Source organism: Eulemur rufifrons, chromosome 2 (assembly GCF_041146395.1).
Source record: "Eulemur rufifrons isolate Redbay chromosome 2, OSU_ERuf_1, whole genome shotgun sequence".
Taxonomy (NCBI): Eukaryota; Metazoa; Chordata; class Mammalia; order Primates; family Lemuridae; genus Eulemur; species Eulemur rufifrons.
Genome location: NC_090984.1, coordinates 73,601,423 through 73,617,488, shown reverse-complemented (window position 1 = coordinate 73,617,488; position 16,066 = coordinate 73,601,423). Strand labels below are relative to the sequence as shown.

Sequence of the window (16,066 nt, the reverse complement as noted above, 5' to 3'; positions counted from 1 at the left end):
ACAGTGGATGAGAGTTAGGGGACCTACCCTCTAGTTTTAGTAGCAACAGCCTGGAGGCTCTTGGCTTCAGTTTACTTACCTATAAATGAAGTGTTTTAATGAGATAATCTCTAAAGTCCATTCTTACATATATTCTTCAGTATATGTGTATAAGAGTATTCATAGCAACACTGTTTATAATAGGAAAAAAAAGGAGTAGAGAATGGCCATTGCTAGGAAAATGGATAATAAATTGTGGTATGAATCATGCAATGAAATATTCTATGGCAATAAAGTAAATGAATTATGGTTCTACATATCCACTGGATGGATCTCAGAAGCATGGTAGTAAATTAAGCAAAATAGGTCAGTGAACAAAATATATATTGTGATACCATTTATATACAGTTAAAAAGAAACAAAATGAAATAACATTGTTTAGGGATACATGCATGTCTGATAAAACTATGAAGAAAATAATCAGCAAACGATTAATACAAAATTCATGGCTCCCGTGATGTATAGAGGTGGGGGTGGGGGCAGGAGATGGAACAGAGTAGCATTTGCAGCAGTATTAGTAAGTTGATTGGTGAGTTCATGAATTTGCCTTGTTACTATACTTCATAACTTACATATATGTTACACATTGTCTTTTATGTATCCAATAATTCATAAATTTTTAAAGAGTATATGTATTTTCCTAGGAAAATGTTGAGGATTAAAGGGGTGAGTACAAAATCTTAAAGACACCAATAAATTGTGACTCTCATCTTTAACTGTTCTGATAACAGGGTTTGTTGCCTGTGGAGAAACGTTAGGATCATGTTTTTCTAGAAAAATTTGCCATCCTCATTCTTGAGCCTTGGTGCAGTATACAACTGAAGCCAAAAATGAGCCAAATAAAGGTAATAGAAAACTCTTTATTCAGACAAGGAAATGTAATTCAACTCTTATTTGGAGGAAATTATTTATGAACTCTTCCTACTATTTATTTTATGCCAAGCATTGTTCAAGATGTAGGGGAATGCAGGAGTGAACACAGCAAAGCCCCCAACTTCATGGAGCTCACGCCCTAATGGGAGAGACTGACTATAAATCCATAGAAATCAAAAATTAGATCATTTCTGATAGCAAACAGAAAATAAAATATTTATCATATAGTGCCTATTTACATTTGGCCTTAGTCAATGAAACAACAAATTTTTCCTTTTTATTTTTCTGTAGTTTAAAGCAAACTGAGCCTCAGATTTTGCTATAATAAAATTTACTTCTCTTTAAAAAACTATTTGTTTCTACAAACAAAAAGATCCAGAAAGGCCAAAATGGATAGTGTTGGTCTTCTTGACGTGTTAGCTTCACTAGACTACAATCCCCAGTTATTCAATCAAACACTGATCTAGGAGTTTCTGTGAAGGTATTCTGTAGATGTGATTAAAGTCCATAAGCAGGGTGGGCGAAGTGGCTCACACCCGTAATCCTAGCACTATAGGAGGCTGAAGCAGGAGGATCACTTGAGGCCAGGAGTTCGAGACCAGCCTGAGCAAGAACGAGTCCCCATCTGTACTGAAGGAGCTCTGAAAATTTCATCCCAAAATATGACTCCTTGGTATAAAGAATATTTTGAATTAAAGGCCCTTTGAGATCAAAAGTCATTGAAAGGGGCTTTCCCTCTATCTGCATAAACTGAACTGATCCATCAAAAGAACAATTGACTTCCCTTCCCTTTCCTGTTATCTCACTACATTGCAGGAAAGAAAATCAAGAATGCAACCAGACCTGGCCCAAATCATTTTAAAGATATACTTATTTTTCAGGTTAATTAAAAGTCAGTCTGTTCCCTGCCACCCACCATCCATTCATTCTCCCAAGTAGCTATTCATCCTCCTTAGCAATCATTTATTGCTCCTAAACAGAATTACCTATACTCCTCATATCCCCTTCCTGTCTAAAAGGCAGGTGTAAAAATATCTGGATCCCACTGGGATATTGGGATTCTTCCCTTGCACATGGTAAATAAACCTCTTCCTCCTATTAATCTGCCTTAATTGTGAGTTGATCTCTCAGCAAACTTTCTGGAGGAAAGTGCAAGTTTCCCTTCATCCCCATGCTACAAAACATAGAAAAATGAGCCAGATGTGCTGGAGTGTACCTGTAATCCCAGCTAGTAGGGAAGCTAAGGCAGGAGGATCACTTGAGACCAGGAGTTTGAGGTTGCAATGAGCTATGATGCCACTGCACTCTAGCTCAGAAGACAGAGCAAGACCCTGTCTCAAAAAAATAATAATAATAATAATCCATAAGCAGTTGATTTTAAGTAAGGGAGATCATCCTAGATAATCGGAGTGGGCCTGATTCAATCACCCAAAAGGCCTTAAAAGCAAAGCTGAGGATTCCCTGAAGAAGAAATTCCTCTTGTAGACAGCAGCATCACCCCCTGCCCTTCCTGCCACCGGCCCTGTGGATTTCAGACTTGGCCAGCCTGTCCCCCACATCGCGTAAACCAATTCTTTGTGATAAATCTGCTTTTTAACACAGGGTCTGCTTCTCTGGTTGAACCCTGACTGATACAGATGGATTTAAGAGGCATTATCTTGGATTCCCATCATAAAAGATTCTGAGCCTAAGTATATCCTTTCCATGCTTCCTCAATAAATTAATAATGATTTGAGGTATGAAGAGATGGGAGGTGAAGTGCATTTATTGAGGGCCTACTTTCTTAATTTGTAGAACTTCCACATGCATTGATTGTCTACCTACCTAAACCCATGCAAGCTCACCCATGAGTATCACCCCTGTGCTCACAAAGAGATGAAAATGACAAAAAACATGTAACCTGCACAAGGTCACCCAATTAACAAGCAGCCAAAGCATGGCTGGAATGTGGACCCACATACGCCCAAAGGCAAAGCTTATATGCTCCTTCTCTGGGGAGATAAACATTGTATATTCTTGTCAGTTTATACTGTAAAGTTTGCAACTGAGACACTACCATGGCGCTCGAAAGTAAAGGGTAATTCAGCAAATAATCCAATTTAGTTAAAGGATTGGGAAAAATCTAGAGGATAATCAAATTTTTCCTTAGGTATTGACAGAAACATAAAACTCAATTTTTATAACAGACCGTTGAAATTTCTCAGAGGGATGCTGAAATAGATGCCTAAGTGACCCAGAGGGTTCATTTAAGTATCTCCATTATAGGATTTGGGACGCAGTTTAAAGAAAAAAAAATGGTTCACATTAAACCAAACAAATCGGGGTCTGAAATGTAGCTGTATGCCAATCTGCCACTTAATGGCTTATCTAGAAACACTGCACAGTTACCTTTCTATCCTCGGAGCCTCTACCTTTAAGAAATTCACCTTGATTATTCTGTGTCTTTAAAGTGCTGAAATTGAACAGTCAAAATCCCAGTTCCATTTAAGCTTGCTTCCCCTGGAGCCCAGGGCAACCTGTTACTTAAATATAACGGATGAATTTCACTGTATTTCAATGATTTGGGTGACATTTCCTTGACATTCACAATACGTCTATAAATTAGAAGTGCTGCAGTTTTAACACAAAATGAATACAATGATCAAAAGAATCCTCCAGTTACTGCCTACCCCTGGAGAAGGGAAAGCGAATCTGATTGCTATTCTCTGCATGCAACAAGCTATACTCCGAAACATGGGCAAAGCGCTAATAAATTGCCTTTTCTCATTATATTTTGGTTTACTTTTCTGTTTTGTAATTCATGTAATTACCCACTGTCTTCTACAATAGCATGTTAGAGAAAACTTTGGTTAATCTATTCAAGCCCTCAATTTATCATAGTTTAGTAACCAGAAATTATTTTCTAAATGATAAGGCTACAGAGAGGCAAATGACAATGCAACAACATATATCAAGGTTCTTCAGTGTTTCTTTTTCTTCTTCTTTTATTTTTTTATTTTATTTTATTTTATTTTTTTTGGCACATTGTCTCCCACAGTAGAACATATAAACCTAATCAAGAATATTCATATATAAAGGGACAGGCCCAGGCAGCACCAAACTAAGGGGAGATGGGTTTTTCCAGGCACTGAGGACTGAGAATTGTGCTCTCTGAGGAAATTTCTATCCTCTCTCAGGGCACACATTGCAGATGCACTCTGTGGTCTAACTGTGACTAGGGATATAGGGTGATAAGAATCACTGCTAATGCTTGAGTGGAGTGTACTTTGTACTGGACCCTGATCTAAGCACTGTAGGGACACTAAAAGCAACTCTATGAGGTAGGTATTAATAGCATCTTCTTTGTACTGAAAGAAAACTGAGACATAAATATTAATACATTTAGTTCTTACTCAAGATCATATAGCTATCTAGACTCAGCATCAGAAAGTAAAAGATAAAAAAAAGAAAAAAATATTATAAATATGTAAATTAAAAAATATATACATATATGTATATAAAGATCACATAGCTAGCAAGTACTAGAACCAGGATTCAATCCCAGGGAGTTTTGCTTTTCAGCAGATGTCTCTTCTCCCATTAGGTTATAAATTACTCACAAATGCTGTACCATTTTAGCAGCTGCACTACCCAACCCATATTAAATACCTGAGGATTAAATAATAGATTGAGAATAAAGTAAAATATCATATGTACTTGACAGGGGGTACAGAGAGTGTGCCTGAGAACAGATTAAACAGACCAACACAAGATCTAGACAAGGAAATACCTAAAAACCACCAGCTAAATTCTCTCTCCTCTGCACAGACCCCAAGAATATCAAAACAAAACAAAACAAAAATTCCTCCCCACCTTCAACAGGAATAGAGTCCACAATCAAGCTCAGCTTTCACACCAGAAGGAAAACCACTAAATTAATAAAATATGGTGACATATTTCTAAAACTCTGTGGCAACAAAAATTCAAGTAAAAGGATTATTCTAGGTTAAGCCTGGGTCACACCTATAATCCTAGCACTCTGGGAGGCCTAGGTGGGAGATCGCTTGAGCTCAGGAGTGTGAGACCAGCCTGAGCAAGAAGAGACCTTGTCTCTACAAAAAAAAAAAAAGAAGAAAGAAAGAAAAGAAAAACAAAAATTAGCTGGTACACACTTATAATCCCAGCTACTGGGGAGACTGAGGCAGGAGGATCGCTTGAGCCCAGGAGTTTGAGGTTGCGGTAAGCTATAGTGACACTACTGCAGTCTAGCCGGGGCAACAGAGTGAGACTCTGTCTCAGGGGAAAAAAAAGGATTATTCTATTTAGCCACCTAATAGCTAGATAATTTAGTTAGCCAGAACACCCAATTCCATAAACATTGAAGTGAATCAAGGTTTTGACTAAATCTACTCAGCTCTTCTGTGTTGGGTACGACAGTTGCAGTGTTTGCCTTGGTTGCTGACATGTAGGGGCATCTATAGATTCCTTATGCCTTTGTGAGTCAATCTCACAATGTTATCTTGTCACTTTCACTTTGGGATTTTTTATCTGCTACTTCAAGTTAAAGAGGAAAGGCCTGAAATGTGTGTTTTTAAAATATATCCAGGACAACACTTCTATTTTGGAACTCTTCACTGGTTAAATAAAAAACCCTCCAGCAGCTGCTACACAGAAGAGGAATACCAATCACTTCAGGAGCTGAGAAATATGTGATGAGCTACCACTTCAGCTCTTGAAAAATAAGCCCATTCAAAGCTAGCTAGTACTGTGATACTCCAAATGAAATGCTAAACCTAGGCTGCATTTCTTGTCATTGGTAAGACTGAAAGTGTAGAGAGCCTCAAAGTATGCAATTTTCCTTGAATGTTATTATGGAGTATCTTCATTTCTGAGGAAAATATTTCTTCTTGCTTACATAGTATCTGTAGTCTCATTTTTTGTGCAATGCCTTCTCAAGTTTCCTGGAATGATTATAAAGTTGTACCCCTGCAAGCTCTTTTACACAATGTACATGCCAGAGAAATCAGATATACTGTTGAAATTCATCATGCACAATCTATGCAACAGGGGCTGTGCGACCATATCAGCACATGTTACAAGATATATTTCCACTTTTTTCATGTCCCTCTGAATTTATTTGACAGAATTTCAGAAGGGAAAAATGCGTTTGCTGGAGGGCAGGTTGTTTTTGCTTCTTGGAGTCAGCAAAGATGCTGAAAGCTTTTCAACTTTCTTTGCCGTTATTTAAACCTCATCACCTCAGATATCTAGCCACATTGCATGCAGCAGCAGTAGGGATTCTTTCCTAAACTGTCCTTTGTCTCAAGAGTTTCTGAAGGCACTTCTAGGCAGATTTAGACATTTCAAAATCATAGTTTTAAAGCATTCTTATACCAACATCCAAAAAGAAAGGTAAAGCCTTTTTTCTTTTTTTAAGCTAGCTCAATAGTCACTAGACCAGGTTCCTGAACTCTCCTAAATATCAAGTTTCTACCATTGTTTTCAAAAGTATAATTCCCAGACTCTTCAGCACTCCCAAGCTACAAATCTCTCTCTTCTATCATGCCTTGAAGAAAAATTTCTTGAAATTATAACTTGAACATCTGACAACTTTACTTCCTCACCTCCCATTCAGTCCTCAACCCACTGTTGTCTTATCTGGGTTTTGCCATTCCAGTAAAACCGTTCTTGCTCTCCTCTTGACCTGCAATGGCCTAATCCGTGTCATTTTCAAACCTGGTCACCCTGAAACTGTCAACCAGCACCTCCCTCTTACAATTATCTACTGCTTTTTCCCCCTGGCACCAAATCCTCCTGATTTTCCATTTACTTCTGCCATCATTCCTCCTTTCTGTCCACTGACTCCTCTTCTTACCACCTTAATTGTTGGGACTCCCTGGGTTGGCCTTTGCTCCTCTCCTCTGACTTGACACACTCATCCTGAGCAATCTTATTCACATTCATGCCTCTAAGAACTTCTGTACACGGATGATGCTAAAATGTAATATCTCCAAATTGCATCTCTCTCCTGAGCTTCACACTTACTTTGCCCACTGCTTTATGGTAATCTCCACCCAGATGTGCCAGAGGACCTCAAGCTCAAGGTGCCCAACACTGAACCCATTGTTCCCTTCCCAAAAGCTGGCTCTTCTCTTAGGATTAATGATCCACAAAGTCAGAGAGCTGAGACTAACCCCATACTGTTCCTCTGCTTCAACCCTAGGCACCCATCATTTCTCATCAAAATAAATGTGACAAGTTTCTGCCTGATTGCTCAGACTCTGGCATCCCCCACCACTTCTATCCTCCATTCTCCAGCCTTTTGAAGCCAAACCCTTCAAAGGCCCCCAATGTCTACAGACTAAAGTCCAAACTCCAAAGTAGGGCATGCAAGACTTTTAGGGATTTCTGCTCCTGCTTACCTTTAAAAGTTATATCTGCCCACATCCCAGTCCCCTGGCTGCTTCAGACCTTTCTGCTTTTTCTTGTATGCTGTCACCTAAACCCATAATGCTCCTTCTTCTTACCCCGGAAAACTAATTCATTCTCTAAGAATCTACTCAAATGTTATCCTCATTGAGATGCCTTTTCTAGCCTTTCTACTCTCGCCCCTAACAACTCCCCAAATTTATGCATTCATTTTATTTCCCACATGTACCCTTTTACATGGTTAGTTTGCTTGTTGTTAGAGGCATTTAACCATTTATAAAGTATAAGAGAGAAGGCTAGACCATTTTCTCCCCAGAAAACAAGCCCAAACCATGTGGTTTAGACTGGGCTGACCCCAGGGTTAAATCTACACATAACCCTGACATCTAGAGATACAGAATCTTTATCTGTCAAATTCTGTGACCTTCAAGTAAGTTAAGGTGCTAGACATGTCTCCAAAACACAGCACATTTAGCAATTTTGTTGACATCCTAAATTTTTGGCTTTTGGTAATGCTTATTAACAAAACAATATTTGTCAATCATTGTAAACATATTTTAAGTATCTTTTTATATAATTATCTTCTGTTTAGTTGATTGATATCTTGATTTATATATACATTCTATATTCTCTGAGAACTTGTCATACATTTGGAGTCCGTTACTTCAGAAATAATTTATGCTCTGCCTTGAGATTTGTTTTAGTCAGCTTGGAGTGCTATAACAAATTACCATAGACTTTATTTCTCACAGTTCTAGAGGCTGGGAAGTCAAGGGTCAGAGTACCAGCAGGGTCATGTCTGATAAGAGCCTTCTTCCTGGTCTGTAGGCAGACACCTTTCTGCTGTGTCTTCTCCTGGTGAAGAGCCAAGAGAGAAAGAGCAAGCTCTGTCATATCTCTTCTTAAAAGGTCACTAATCCCAGTCATGAGGGCTCCACCCTTACGACCCAATTACCTCCCAAAAGCCCCATCTGCTAATACCATCACAATGGAAGTTAGGATTTCAACATATGAATGGAGGAGCACAAACATTAATTCCATGGCAAGGTTACCCCTTTACATCAATTCAGTGAACATTCAAAGAGAAAAAAGACCAAAGGCTAGAATATTAGAAACCTAGGAAAGGATCTTTAGTACAAAAGCCTGAATTCATTCTTATCACACACAGAGAAACTTAATGCCCATTACAGACAGAAAGCAGGGAACTGGCTAATGAATGTAGTTGCACTTACTACAGACTTCACACTCCCTAATGGACAATTATCTTTTCTAGATCATGCTAGACAAGAGCTCCTCTTTGCCTTTCAGTGTAACTTCTCCACAGAAGAGGACATTTGTTTTTCTGCCCTTAACCTTTTAAGCCAACTGAATATTAAAGCATCTTAGTGCTTACTCTGAAATTCAGCACATAAATGCTGTAACAAAACATCTGGGCATTAGTTGTTGCCCTCAAAGCTTGCTCTAACTCTTCTCTCCTTTTTTATGCTGTATCTATTACTTGCTAATGAGTGCGTTAAAGAATTCCCTTCTTTCAAAATGACATTCTAAGATTATACATACTGACCCATTTAAATAGATGTGATAATAACTGCAAACCTCAAATCTTCATTAAGGAAGGGGAAAAAAAAAGATAAGATAGGATGTGTAACTTTGCTATTTTTAACAAGAAAAGAATATTTGAAGGAAATATGAGAAATTTTAACATCTATTAAATATGATTGGGAATAGGTGGTTTCCTATTAAATTATTTTATGTTCTTTTTTGATATTTGGAGTAACTCATAACTTAAAATTGAAAAATATTAACTATCTTCAGCTAAACAAGCCAAATTGCAATAGTAATAAAATTTAGGATTTCCCACACTAAATTTCCACTGTTCTTGCTTTGCCAATCCTCATCCCTGATCAAACTTTGCTTCTTTGTCTTGTCCTGCTTCCAGACTGCTCATCATTGCTACATAAAGCCATGAAACTGTTAGCTGGATCCATTGCAAATTCACCCCAACCAATCTAAAATAGAGGCTCGCTATCACTTAGCAATTTGTTTCTTCCCTCCACTTTAATCAAATAGCATCATATTAACCACTTGGACTATCCCAAAACCTACTTTGCTCAGACCTCCACACCTTTACTTCATTTCCTGAAAAATCTTTGAAAAACTTTAGACCTTTCCTAAGCTTCTTAGATTCAAGGGGGCTTTTCAAGGTAAGTATCTGCAGCTCATACTTTATATTACAGTCAGATTTTTCTAAGAATTTGTAATGTAGTACCATGTTTTTATATCATACTCATGGAATTAACAAGATTAAGGTCATGGAAGAGTCCAGTGTGTCCAATGATATTATAGCAAGCATCTAGGCCAGGTGAACAGATGCTAAGGTGACCCCCCAAAGAATGCCCACTTATTAGTGTCCACACTTTTGTATAATACCCTCCCCTCCAGTGTAGGAGAGACCTGTGACTTGCTTCTAACAAATAGAACATGGCAAAGGTGATAGGATGTCCCTCCCATGATTATATCACATCATGTAAGACTCCACCTTAGCAGACAGGAATGAGATTCTCCTTGCTGTTTTGATAAAGCAAGCAGTCATTTAGAGGAAGCCATGTGGCAAGAAACCATAGGAGGACTCCTGCTAACATTCAGTAAGAAGCCAGGGCCCTCAATCATACATCCTCAAGGAAATGAATTCTGCCAACAATCTGAACAAGCTGGGCAGCAAACTCTTCCCCAGTCAAGTCTCCAGATAAAAATGCAGCCCAGCCAATACCTTGGTTGCAGTCTTGTGAGACCCTGGGTGGAAGATCCAGGTAAGCCATGCCCCAACTCCTAAGCCATGGACACTGTGAGAAAATAAATGCATGTTGTTTTAAGTGTAGTTTGTGGTAATTTAGTCTGCAGCAATATAAAACCAATACGCTAGGTTAGGAATAAAGAAAAAGAAAAAGAAGAAGAAGGAAAGGGTGAAACGTGGAATCATATCTTACTGTAGAGGCAAAAGCAGGAGAAATGTAGGCTCCTCTACCAGAGAAGCAATAACTGGCACAAATATTGAACATGAATAGTTAGCTGACAAGGAATTCTCCCAAAGCAGCTGCTACAGGACAAGTGTTACACAGGAAGTATCGTGGACTTTTGTTTCTACCTAATAGGAAGAAGTAAATACATACTCAGTTCAGAACTCAACCAGTGAACGTGATAAAGCACTTACTATGCACCAGTGCTGCATAAGCACTTTGCCTGTATCGTCTCATGTAATCCTCACAACAACCTATGAGGTAGGTACCATTATGGCCCCATTTCAGAGATAAGAACATTGTAGCATGACACTGTTAAGTGATTTGTCCAAGACCACAGAGCAAGTAACAGATGGTGCTGGAACTAAACTTTAGCCTGTCTCATTCCAAAGTCATATCTCTTAACCATCACCACAGTGAGGAGAATGCAGGTCAGGACAGAAAGCACTGCAGGGAAAAGGTAAGCAAAGACCACAAGGACAGAGATCTATGGAACAATGCAGAGGCAGGCACAGATACCCATTTCAAAGAGAAGAAGAAAGCAGGCAGCAATATTTTGCAAAACAAAATGATTTAAACATTTTTCACAGTATCAGTGAAAAAAAATCAAATAATCTATAAGCAAGGAAGTTACATCCCTGGATGGAAGACAGTGGCAAAAATGGCATGTGACACATAGAAGGGGATCAGAAGATGGTCAGCTAAACTTGGACAATATTAGAAAATTCAAACAAGACCAAGACAAAAACAATTTCTCTGGCTAAGAGTTTTCACCAAGAAACTAAAAATTTATATCAAAAGTCACTGTCCAGTTTTATACTTGTCGTATTGAATTATATGAACTAAAGTAGTTCTCTTTCTTAACTGGGGATTCAGACATTGTCCACAAATTCTTCTGCTGTTTAAAAAAGCACTGAATTAGAGAATTCCTCATATTATTATAGGCAGGCAAGTGGATTGAATGGAGCCTCAAGATTCTTACAATGAACATTCTGATGATCAAAGCAGGTGAAACCCTTTATGCAAGCCTGTTTTAACAAGGTATATTTCTGTCCAGATGAATATACTTCATGAGATGGGGCATGATCCAAGTAGAAGAGCCAGAGTCAGCTATCAGTAATTCACTGGAAAACACAATGAGCCGGGCTGGCTGAGGATCCAGGGATATAGCCAAGAGCAAAGCTGAGGATCAGTAACCAGAGAGTGTGGTTAGTAAGGGGAGCAGGTAGGTGGGAAGCTGACTCAAGTGTAAACCAAATTTGAAGTCACCTGCTTGCCTTTGTTCCAGAACAACTTTTACCAGGTTAAGCAAGTCCTGTTCAGAGAATGGCCTGCCCAGCTGGACATCCACACACAGCAGCCTTGCCTCTGCCCTTCCCTCAACAAATTAAAATTTCTAGGAACACCTTGTTTAGCTACCTCACCAATGCTGCTGGATTCATCTCCCTTAAAATGTGATGCATGTTATTCTTAGTGTGCCCACCCTGAAAGCAAAGCAAGAGCCTCAAGCCTTCTCAGGACACCCAGCTTACAACTATGTATTTTTCTTTCACAAAAGACAAACATTGCTGAGGCATTAAAGTACTTCCAGTGGCATTAGATCCATCATCAAAAGGATACTTACCAGGCTGTCAAGCACTTATTGATTTCTGAGTCTGTGTAGTATATGATGAAGAACTCTTCTTCCCACGGACACTTTGCCTTATTGTGTCGGAACAGTTCTTAGCTACTTAATGCCAGATGGGCAGTTGCATGTAACTGGCCAGGATATCTGATCTGACCCCTGCATGTGAAATGGTTGGTCAGTAGAAAACATGTCTCAGAAATGTGGTGTTAGAAGTTGCGTAATGCCTTTAAGTTATCCTAGCTAGAGTCATGGCAGATAAAACCATACCATATTTCAGTAGAATCTTTATGAGCCTTCTGTTTGTTCCCTGCCTACTCCTTCTGGGATCATTTGCTGCTGCTCATCCTGGCCCCCAACCTGGTTTTGATCTGTTCTTGTTCTCCTATTTCATTTTTGGCTCCTAACTTAGCTAACTGCCCTTATAATCTGGACACAATTCAGCCCCTACCTCAGCTCTGCCCATACTGCTGTACTGAAACTGCTCAGGTCAAAGGTCAATGAGTATATCTTTACGCCAGATACAATAAAAAATATTCTGTAGTTCTTAACATTCTTGTTTGCAGGTTTGACACTAAGGACATTTCTCCTCCTTTGAGCTCTCTCTGTTTCCATTACATTGCTCTTCTCTGGTTTTTTCCTACCTCTTACTCTTCCTGCTTATCTGTCTCCTCTATGTGTTCCTCTGACCTTGTCTTCCAAAAGCTCTAACCTCAGTCCTTTGCTCTTTCACATTATTCCTCACCCTTGGAGTCCAGCATCCACGCCCATGACATCAGCTTATAGACTAACTCCATAATCTATATATCTTTCTCAAAACATTCAGCTGAATTGCCTAATGGACACTTCTACTTGTATAACCAATGAGAATCTCAATATCCACATGCCAAAGTCAATAATGTCTATCTTTTTCTCAAAACCAGATCTTACTTCTGTATCCTCAGTGAATGATCCAACTAAAACCAAATATATGAGAGTTTATCCCTATGTGTCACCCCAACAAATCAGGCTCCAAGTCACAAACTTTCTACCTTTTTAATGACTCTCAAATCTATCCTTTCCTCTTAATTTCTCAGCTACCTTTGTTTAGACTTTCATCCACTTCTTCCCTGGATTTCAGCAGTATCCTCTAACAGATTTCTTTGCCTTCAATCTTGCCTTCTTCAAATCCATTTTCCATTCCTGTATCAGAATAAACTTCCTAAAGTATAAATTTTATCAAGCTAATCCCTTGAGTAAAATACTACATGGCTCTCTGTAGCTTTTAGGAAGTAGTTGAAAGTCCTCATTTAAACCTAAGACTCACAATTACCTGCCTACTTCTCTAACTTCATCTCCTAGCATTCCCCAAACATGCTCTTGTTTTTAGCTATACAGACTATTTGTAAGTCTTAGAATATGCCTTTAAATCTCTCACTCTACAACCCCCTTTGTTGTCTAGCTACTTGCTACTCATCTTCAAAACTCTGCTCAGCTGTCACCACTTCCAGGAAGCCTTTCTAATTTACTCCTTCCCTTCCTGGTCTGATTTAGTTTCCTTTTCTGTGCTCATCTAACAGAGCACATAGGATTCCACCCTACTGAACTATGAGATGCCCTAAAACAGGAGCTTATTCATCAATCCATTCCTAGCATTTGGCATAATGTCTAGCATAGAGCAGGAATTTAATAAATAATTTTTTAAAGAAAGGGAAGGAGGAGGATAGAAAAGGAGGGAAGGAGTAAGTAGGTTTCCAAAACCTATCTTAGAAAATAGATTTCAGTTTGATTAATGGAAGACAAATGTAGCTAGAGAGTCAATGGTCTAACAACTGTCCCACCTAAATTATGCAAATTCTGGAGCTTCTGGACATCAATTAATAAAATAAAACCTAACCTTGAGAAGATCAATCTGCTCCCTTCAAGGACTAGTTGATAAAATGGCCCCAAGGTAGCACAAATCCTGTTCCCTTCATATCTTATAAGGACATTGTTAAGAATAAGAAAATTAAACAACCAAAAGGGTATGAGGAAGGATCATGGGCTTTAAATAAAAGAAGCACTATAATGGAATTTCCTGGGGTCATTTTATTCAAATCAATTCTGAAGTTAAAGCTATTTTATTCTTTATTAGTACCAGAGATAGTGACTCTGAATTCCTTGGGGTAACTATTATGAGTTATCTTTATAGGAATATTTGTATGGCTGTATATGTTTCTATATCTATTGTCTGTTTATTTTTTTTTTAAGAGACAGAGTCTCACTATGTTGCCCAGGTTGGCCTTGAACTCCTGGGCTCAAGCAATTCTCCTGCCTCATCCTCCCGAGCAGCTGGGACTACAGGCACACACCACACCTGGCTCCTAACTTTCTTCCCATTCATGCCATCATAGCTCAGGTCTTTGTTTCTAATCTATACAATACTATTTTCTAATCTGTACTACTTTTTCTAATCTATACTATTGCAACAGCCTTCTAACTTCTAACCTTCAGTTCCTTTCTACTTCATTCCACTATATTTCCACTACACATTGCTGCCAAAATAATCTTCTATAAAACTGTGCTTACAAAGCACAGTTCTAATTATGTCACTTCATGGCACTGTAAGAATATCAAATGAAGATAAGATGTCACAACTGAACATATTTTTGAGACTCAGACTGCTCACTTAATAAAAGCCAAGTGCCTTGTCATGGCATTCAGAGAATTATAGGATCACAAAATTGTTGAAAACGAATTAAATATCATCTTGCACAAGACCCCCCCAAGCTCTATCCCCAAGTATACTTTCCTGTCCTACCTTCTTCACTATTTTTAACAAGTCCTATATCCCAGTCAGATTAAATTCATTATCATATCTTTGACATTTCTGCCTCCATGACTATTCTCTAACTTTTTCCTCTGCCCGAAGTTCCTTCCCTTGAAATCTATCTGTCAAAACATACTCCTCTTTCCAAGTTCTAGGTCAAATGTCCCCTCTTTCACGAACACTTCCCTGATCCTTGCAAATTAAAAATCATCTCTCCTCAAACTTTTACAACTGTGCTTTAATCCTTTCTTAAGGCATTAGAACATTCTATTCTATATTATAAATATCATTAATATCTCCCATCACTACCAATTGGCTGTAAACTCTCAAAGGATAGGGACTTTGGCTTATTTATTTGCATCCCCTCTGCATATTTTCTCTGACCTTTTAAGAAACAGAAATTACTACTTCTAAGCTGTTATTTTCTCTGGTGGCGTTTTTTTAAGAAAACACTGATAGAGGTGAAAATTATAATATTTCAACTGAGGTTTCACATTTTAATCAACCACTAGCATTACTTTGGGAAAGAATCATTTCAAACCCTAGATCTACATCAAGTAGTAAACAATGTGAGATTATTAAACAATTTTAATCAATAAATATTTATAAAGCATCCACTATGTGCAATCAGCACTATCCCAGGTGTTTTGGAAATACAAAGCTACAACTCTATTCATTAAGAAGAACATAGTCTAATTAGATAAAACAAAATTTTACAAACTGTAACACCTAAGTGTCATATGAGAAAAAACCTGCTGCAGAAATTGAAATACGTGTAAAACTCAGGGGAAAATCTCTACAAAGGAGGCAGAAGCATATGGATCTTGAAATCATTTAGGATGGTTTGGATCCTGGCTGACTCCATCTAAGTGGTACAGCCTTGGGCAAAACATTGAACTACTCTAGGTCTCAGATTTCCTATCTGTAAAATGGCAATAATACCTACATTTGGCTCACAGTCCTAAAACATAGTAAGTGCTCAAAAAATAATACCTTCCTTCCTCCACTTTTTTTAAATCAACAGGGTTTAAAAAGAGACCAGAGAGATTAACCATAGCTCTGGGTTAACTTTAGCTCAAAGTCTCAAGTTTGGAATGATTTGAATCCTTTCACCCCACTTCAAAATGGCATTCCTAGGAGAAGGTAAAATGAAATCAGTGGTAATTAAAAGCCACAGTTCTGGGGCTCTAATATACCCTGGGATGAATCATCAAAAGACTACAAATCTCTTTTTGTAGATGATGATTCGAGTTTGGGGTAGTAAAATCAAGTGCCATTAATCTAGTGTATCAGTCACTTCTCTTTGGTTTCGCATGA

General features: G+C 38.3%; 1 long non-coding RNA gene and 1 pseudogene across 1 annotated transcript in view; both read right to left on the bottom strand.

The window, feature by feature from the left end:
• The window catches only part of LOC138379161 (uncharacterized), a 123,319-nt gene that overhangs the window by 57,843 nt on the left and 49,410 nt on the right, over nucleotides 1-16,066 (bottom strand). The gene's annotated exons all lie outside the window — the stretch shown is intronic.
• LOC138380908 (protein phosphatase 1 regulatory subunit 26-like) overlaps nucleotides 1-16,066 on the bottom strand; it is a 50,247-nt pseudogene that overhangs the window by 15,625 nt on the left and 18,556 nt on the right.